We start from the raw sequence: 6,000 nt of genomic DNA on the forward strand, positions 1-6,000 counted from the left end.
GGGCTGGCTCCTGGTATGGCTACTATATCAGCCCTCAAGATGGAGCCAACAAAACCCAGGCCTGAGCCACCAGCGTGCAGTGCACTGGATACGGCATACACTTTCCTCTCCTCGCACTTGGGGTGCTGGGCTTCCACCTGCAGGAGCCATACCTCCTCTCCAGTCGTCTCCACCATTTCTTCTTCCCCTGCTCTAAGGAGTAGGGTGAGCCAGTAGCATTAAGACCATGACCAGAGCCCAGCGTGGTGGCACAGGTTTGTAATCCCAGCATTTGGGAGGTTGAGACAGGAGGATCTCAGTTCACAGCCAGCCTCAGCTACTTAGTGAGGCCCTTTGCAACTCAGTGAGACCCTGTTTCAAAAATAGAGAATAAAAAGTAGGGCTATGTTTGCAGCTCAGAGGTAGAATGCCCCTGGGTTCCATCCCCAGTACCACACACATACACAGAGAGTGTGTGTGTGGTGTGTGTGTGTTTCTCCCCAGAGGTAGAAGGCCCTTTGGGTTCCATCTCCAGTACCACCAAAAAAAAAAAAAAAAAATTCTAGAGATTCAGAGAGACCGAGGACCAGTAAGGAAGAGAAATACCTAAGTCATCAGTTGCCACACAGGAAAAATAGCCCAGCACAGTGGTGCTGCGGGTACACCGAGGCAGCACCTAAACCTGGGCAAGGCTTCCCGGGATGACATAAGCTGGATTCATAGTGTTTATTAGGGTGATAGTTTTAAAAGGCAGGAAAAAGCCAGGTGTGGTGGTGCACACTTGTAATCCCAGCATTCGGGAGGTGGAGACCGGAAGATCGCTGTTAGCAGACCGCCTCACCTACTTAGCGAAGCCCTTCGCAACTCAGTGAGACCCTGTTTCAAAAAAATAAAGACCACACACTTGTAATCCCTGCATCTGGGAGGCTGAGAAGAGGATCATGGTTCGTGGACAGCCTCAGCAATTTAGGCCCTCTATAGCTCAGTAAGACTTCTTTCAAAATAAAGAATAAAATAGCCTAGGGGTGTAGCTCAGAGGTAGAATGCCCTTGGGTTCCATCCCTAGTACCGCGATGATGATGATGATGATGATGATGATGATGATGATGATGATGATGATGATGATGATGATGGAAGAAGAAGAGGAGGAGGAGGAGGAAGAAGAAAGAAAAAAAAGATTAGGGCAGGGGATATAGCTTGGAAGAAGAATGCCCTTGGGTTCAGGGCCAGCACCACAGGGTGGGAGGGAAGGCAGGAAAAGCATTTTCAACAGAGAGAATGAGCTACACACTTGAAAGCAAGAGACCAGGCAGCCACGTGGTGAGATGCCAGGCTAGGAAAGCCTGCTGGACAGAGCACACAGCCGAGGGGGCTGAGTACCGAAGGGATGCAGGTGTCCCTGGCAGGCGAGGTTCCTCTGTAACATCTTGGGCCGGTTCCATGGTGGCACTTACTGCATTCCCGTATTGGCAGCTGTCTCCTGGGGGCTGTGAGCAACCAAGGCCTGGCACCAGATCCCCTCTCTGTATCCCCAGCACTATATTTCAGAGAAAGGGCACCATCATTGCATGATTCGTGATAGTATTAAATTTGAATAATTATTTGCTAAATAAAAGAATGAGCCATTAAGCTTTTTTATTTTTCTTGGCTCTGGGCATTGAACCCAGGAGCATTCTGTCTCCGAGCTTCAGGCCCAAGACCTACATTTTATTCTTTATTTTGAAACAGTCTCACAAAGTTGCGGAGGGCCTCACTAAGTATCTAAGGCTGTGAACCTGCAATCCTGTCTCAGCCTCTTAAGTACTAGAATTGCAATTGTGTGCCACCACACCTGACTTAAGCATTTATAAGTGAGGGGTAATACTAGATTTTCACTTGAGAAACCAGAATTTAGAGTTGCACTTGGCAAGGCCAAGCATGGTGGCCATGTTTGTGATCTTAGTGCTGGGGAGGCTGAGATAGGAGGATTGCTGGTTCAAAGCTGGCCTCTGCAGTTTAGTGAGACTCATCAACCTAGTGAGATCCTGTTTCCAAACAAGAAATAAAATTAAGCTGGGTGTGGTGGTAAACGCTTGTAATCCCAGCATTTGAGAGGCTGAGACAGGATCATAGCTCACAGACAGTCTCAGCCACTTAGTGAGGCCCTCTGCAATTCAGTGAGACCTGTTTCAAAATAAATAAGCCAGGCAAGGTAGCACACACTTGTAATCCCCACACTTGGGAGGAGGAGACAGGAGGATCATCCAGGTTCGAAGCCAGCCGCGCTGGCTTAAGAGACCGTTTCCAAATGAAAATATATTTTTAAAAAATAGGTCTGGGAGTGTAGCCTGGAGGTAGAAGGGCATCCATGAAACCCAGTACCACCAAAAAATAATAAAGAATAAAAAATAGCTGGGCGTGTAGCTTGGCTTGGAGGTACTATGTCCCTGGGTTCCATTCCTGTAATGCAAAAAAAAAAAAAAAAATAGAATTGCAGAATTGCACTAGGCAGGCTTGGCACTAAGTATTTAATGGACCTAACACTAACCCTTAGGCCCAGCAACAGAGTAGACTCTTTCTACTTCACAGGTAAGGAAACAGGTGCATACAGAGGGCTAGGACCCTCACCCACTGATGGCTGGTCCAAAGCCTTTTTTTTTTTTAATTCTGTGCATTGTGATGCTAGGGATTGAATTCAGGGTCATTCTACTCCCAAGCTACAACCCTAACTATTATTTATTTATTTATTTATTTTTATTTATTTATTTTTCTTTTTTTTTTCTGGGTCTGGGGATGGAACTCAGGGGCATTCGACCCCTGAGCCACACCTCCTGCCCTATTTTTTTAATTCTTTATTTTGAAACAGGGTCTCACTAAGTTGTAGAAGGCCACACTAAATAGCTGAGGCTGTCCGCAAACCGCAGTCCTCCAGTCTCAGCCCTCCAAATGCTGGGACTACAAGTGTTATTTATTTATTTATTGGGGTACTGGGGATGGAACCCAAGGGCATTCTACCTCCGAGCTACACCCCCAGCCCTATTTTATTATTTATTTATTTAGTTTTTTACTCATTTTATGGTACTGGAGATGGAACCCAAGGGTTTTCTACCTCCACACTACACTCCCAGACCTGTTTTTTATTTTATTTGGAAATAGGGTCTCACCAAGTTGCTGAGACCCTCACTAGAGGCTGGCTTCGAACCTGTGCGATCCTCCTGTCTCAGCCTCCTGAGGAGGCTGGGATTACAAACATGTACTACCATGCCCCGCTTGTTCTATTTATTTATTTATTTATTTATTTATTTATTTATTTATTTATTTTTGGTGGTACTGGGGTTCCTGGAAGCCCTTCTACCTCCGGGCTACACTCCCAGACATTTTATTTTTAGAAACAGGGTCTCTTAAGCCAGCATGACTGGCTTCAAATCTGCGCGATCCTCCTGTCTCTGCCTCCCAAGTACTGGGATTACAAACCTGTGCCACCACGCCCAGCTCCCAGCTTTGTGTGTGTGTGTGTGTGTGTGTGTGTGTGTGTGTGTGTGTGTGTGTGTTACTGGTGTTACTGGGGATACTGAGGATGGACCTCTGTAATCCAAGTACTTGGGAGGCTGAAGCAGGAGGATCACAGGTTCAAGGCCAGCCTCAATTTAGTTAGGCCATCAGCAACTTTGTGGAAACCCTATCTTAAAACTAAAAATTAAAGCCAGGCATGGTGGCGCATGCTTGTAATCCCAGCATTGGGGAGGCTGGGAGAGGAGGGAGGGATTGAGCAGGTTTGTGGCCAGCCTCAGCTACTTAGGCCCTTTGCAACTCAGTAAGACCCTGTTTCAAAATGAATAAAAAATAGGGCTGGGGGTGTAACTCGGAGGTAGAGTGCCCCTGTACTGCAAACAAACAAACAAAAGTTCAAACAGTCTTAAAAGTACAAATAAAAGATAAACTTAAAGCCAGGTGTGTTGGCGCACACTTGTAATCCCAGCATTTGGTAGGCTGAGAAAGGATTACAGGTTCAAGGCCAGCCTTAGCAATTTATGAGGCCCTCCGCAACTTAGACCCTGCTTCAAAATAAAGAATAAAATAGGGTGGGGGTGTAGCTCAGAGATAAAACGCCCCTGGCTTCAACCTCCAGTAACACACACACACACACACACACACACACACACACACACACACACGACAGAGGGCATCTGGGTGTGGTGGTGAATGCTTGTCATCTCAGTGTTTTGGAGGCTGTGATAGCATCACAGATCTGAAGTCAACCTCAGCAACTTAGCAAGTTTCCAAATTAAAAATAAAATAGGGCTGGGGGTATAGTCGGGAGGTAGAAGGCCTCTGGGTTCCACCCCCATTACTACACACACAGAAGGAGGAGGAAGCTGGGCGAGGTGGCGCACGCTTGTAATCCCAGTACTTGGGAGGCCGAGACAGGAGGATCGCACAGGTTCAAAGCCAGCCTCAGCTGCTTAGTGAGGCTCTCAGCAACTTAGTGAGACCCTGTTTCCAAATAAAATATAAAATAGGTCTGGGAGTATAGCCCGGAGGTAGAAAAGCCCCTGAGTTCCACCCCCAGTACCACCAAAAAAAAAAAAAAAAAGGCAGAGGAGGAAGATTTAGTTCAACATCATAATACTGGAAGGCTGGAAACAGACTGAGAAACACACAGACATGCGTAGCGTCTGCATTACCCAAAGGCGCAGCGTGCAGGCTCTCGGGCCCTCACAGGCCGCGTGCCCGGTGAGCACTGCGAGGGCACCCCGCGCCCCGCAGCACCAGCCTGGCTTTCCACTTGGTGGCGGTCCCTGTTTCAAACACAGTTCCTAGTTTTCTGTCTCTGATACATACATTTACATAATGACCAGTCAGAGGTAGGAAGACACTTCACGGTCGCGTGTGATTCCCTCGCCTGGACACCCTGGCACACCATCCAAGGTCAAGTCTTCTAGAAGTTTCTGCGTAGTGCACCTTGAGCCCTACCCCTTGCACTCCACCAGTCACACCCAGCAGTGGTGTTGGTCCAGGAACCATAACACAGTGCTGAAATTATTTTTCTTGCTTTTTTGGCTGTTCAAAATAGTAACATAGGGATAAATACCAAGAAAACTATCTGGGTTGCAGTGCAGAAATGAGATGCAAATTAGAATTATGGTTCTGCTCGCCTGTCTTCCCCCACCGGACTGTGACCCTGAGCCAGAACCTTGCGCCATTTGGCTTCCCGCCGAGAGCCCGCCCTGGAGAAGCAGCTCAGCACAGGTCAGCTGAGCGGGTGCTCGGTATGACCCCGAGGCGAAGTGAACGTCAGCGGGGACTCTGGCTGAGGCTCACTCCCAGCTGCTCTAAGGCCAGGCCTTTTGCTCCCAGTTAGCTCCAAGAGGGACTCCCGATCCCCAAGCACCTCGACTAAGAAGAGACGTCACCTGCCACACTCATTCCACTGCGCCATGATGGGCTGCTTCCCTCCTGTTCCCCAATGCCAGCAGAATCAAATGGAGACTCACCAAACAACATGTTTGTTTTTGTGGTACTCAGGATTGAACCCATGATGTTCTACTTCTGAGTCCCTGCCCTATTTTATTTTATTTTATTTTATTTTATTTTATTTTATTGCAGGTCTGGGGATGGTACCCAGGGGCATTCGACCTCTGAGCTACACCTCCTGCCCTATTTTTTATTCCTTATTTTGAAACAGGGTTTCACTAAGTTGAGGGCGTCACTAAGTAGCTGAGGCTGTCCTTGAACCACACAATCCTCCTGTCTAAGCCTCCCAAATGCTGGGATGACAAGCATGCGCCACCACGCCTGGCTCCTGTTTAATTTTTTAATTTTGAAACAAATTCTCACTGAGTTGCTAAGGGCCTTGCCAATTTGCTGAGGCTGGCCTCCAACCTCTGATCCACCTCTCTGGGCCTCCTGAAGTCTGGTACAGGCCTGTTCTACCACACCCAGCTGTAACAAGCTGGGCAGAGTGGCGAACACCTCTAATCCCATATACTTTGAGCTGGGTACTCCCCTGTTCTCTCCAAAGGCTTGTGGCCCAGTCCCCTT

The sequence above is a fragment of the Muscardinus avellanarius genome, assembly GCF_963383645.1.
Source record: "Muscardinus avellanarius genome assembly, chromosome: 3".
NCBI lineage: Eukaryota > Metazoa > Chordata > Mammalia > Rodentia > Gliridae > Muscardinus > Muscardinus avellanarius.